This window comes from Schistocerca piceifrons, chromosome 1, assembly GCF_021461385.2.
Source record: "Schistocerca piceifrons isolate TAMUIC-IGC-003096 chromosome 1, iqSchPice1.1, whole genome shotgun sequence".
Classification (NCBI taxonomy): Eukaryota; Metazoa; Arthropoda; class Insecta; order Orthoptera; family Acrididae; genus Schistocerca; species Schistocerca piceifrons.
The window spans coordinates 1,046,795,935-1,046,798,132 of NC_060138.1; the positions used below are offsets into that span (position 1 = coordinate 1,046,795,935).

A 2,198-nucleotide genomic window follows, 5' to 3' on the forward strand; every position below is an offset into this window, starting at 1 on the left:
GTACCCGTACAGATGCTTCGAAGTGAGCACACAGCCAGAATACCATTTCTTACGTCAGTCTCGAGGCGCGAGTGGGTGCGGGTGGCGGGCGGAGGCCGTCTGCAGTGTCGCCGAGACAAACAGGCCGCTGTAGGGCTGTCGAGTGCGACGCCGCTGCTGACAAATGGCGACAGATGGCAGCACCGGCAGCAGATGCAGGGGGGAGATGGCGGCAGCGGGCACTTGTTCTTCCGTAACGACCTGTCATCGGCGGCAGCGTGTTCCCACCCAGCTCTGGGCACGCCGTTACCCTGTCAGCCGCTGCCGATGTCAGACCAGACGTAATGCCCCGCAGACCATCTCAAGTCAATTAATCCAGCTGCTGCTGCTACAGTATCAAGAAGAAGCTGTCTGCTTATTTACACGTGTTTTTTTTCATTATATCACACCTCGGCAAGAAAAGTGGCGCATGAAAAAAAAAAAAAAATAAAAAGACGTAATTTTTAATATATTCACTGGGAAATACGTGTTAAGTGCCCCAACTTGCACAAAAAACGTCGCATCTCGCAACATGTTCACTTCAGGGGCGGGAAGGCGATTATCACTGAAACAACCGGTTTTCGGCTGTATCGTTTTGCTTCTGTCTTTTTTCTTTTGCCAGTTCAATTGGAGTATTAAAACCGCTAAAGATAACCGCTTTCTGCAATAATTTCTGTTATTTCATGCAGTAAAGCACTCCGTCTTCAGGCCACGAGTGGCCTACCGCGACTATCCTACCGCCGTGTCATCCTCAGTGGAGGATGCGGATAGGAGGGCCGTGGAGTCAGCACACCGCACTCCCGGTCGTTATGATGGTATTCTTGACCGAAGCCGCTACTATTCGGTCAAGTAGCTCCTCAATTGGCATCACGAGGCTGAGTGCACCCTGAAAAATGGCAACAGTGCATGGCGGCCTGGATGGTCACCCATCGAAGTGCCGACCGCGCCCGACAGCGCTTAACTTCGGTGATCTCACGGGAACCGGTGTATCCACTGCGGCAAGGCCGCTGCCTGTTTCCTGCAGTAAAACTAGAAATCGAAAAAGAGTTGAAGAATTTTGACTCTCTTAGTTTCAAGATACGTAGAATAAAAATACAAATTAGGTAAATGAAAGAAAACTTAGTTAGTCCAATTTTCGCTGCTGTTCTGTAAAAGTGATAATTGGTTAAACAACATGAAAAATGACCAGTATTCCCCCACTGATACTAATTTTTTGAAACACTGTTCAAGAATCATGTTGCTGTCGGGGATGCATTACGAACAGTCAGTGCTAAACAGTGAGAAAAGAATTTGAAGAACTCTGTTTTTTGTATTAATTTTTCCGTTTTCAAGGGCTACAAGCAGATAGAGGCATATTATACAGACACAGGCCGCATATCAGCTACTTTCTATTGTATTTATGGATTCTTCCGTCTCTTCTTGATGGAACAAATCCATATTGAAGGTCGAATAACATTTAGGCGGTTTTTTGTTCTACTAATTTTTATTTGTATGAACTAGTTTTCGGCTTATTAGGTCACCTTCAGATAACTACTGGCTACTGCTTACTAGTTACTCGTGTTCTTACGAACCAACCATTCTGGACTAAGATACAACGCACTTACATACGAACTTTAGTTGTGGTATTGTCTTTGGAATTGTCAAATGGGTCTTTTGACTTTTTGTTCTGTAAAACTGTTCTTTAACATAATAAATCACATTTTATAGTTTGTCAGTAGAATGTATGACAACAATTACAGTTATTTAGAATACACATTATTACAAAATTACAACTTTTGGTATTTGTTGTGAACACTTGCACTGAACACTAATTGTTGGTTGTACAACAGCGATGGTTTATTTGGGGGTTACATTTTGTTATTAGAAAAATCGGGGATTAATTTGTAACAAATATTACATTGTTACAGTTGAGTTACAGTTAAGAATGTAAACACATCAGGGATATTACATTATACTGGGGTGTGATTTTGTTCACTATTGGGACAACTTGTTGTTAGAAGCAGGTTTACTGTATTGTGTAAAGTTTAAGAGTGGTGATGTGCTCAGTTGCAGTTGGTCATTTAGAACCAGCTGAGGATTTAGGGCTACGTGTTTGTTAATTTCAAGTGCTTCTAGGTGCCTGGGTTTTCTGCCTTTGTTGGCTATATGTAGCACTTCTGTGTGTGTTAGATATTTGTGTC

The 2,198-nt window shown here is 43.0% G+C and overlaps 1 pseudogene; it reads right to left on the reverse strand.

The window, feature by feature from the left end:
* Window positions 1–912: 912 nt before the first annotated feature.
* On the reverse strand, window positions 913–1,030 carry LOC124722459 (annotated as a pseudogene).
* Between the last annotated feature and the right edge of the window lie 1,168 nt (window positions 1,031–2,198).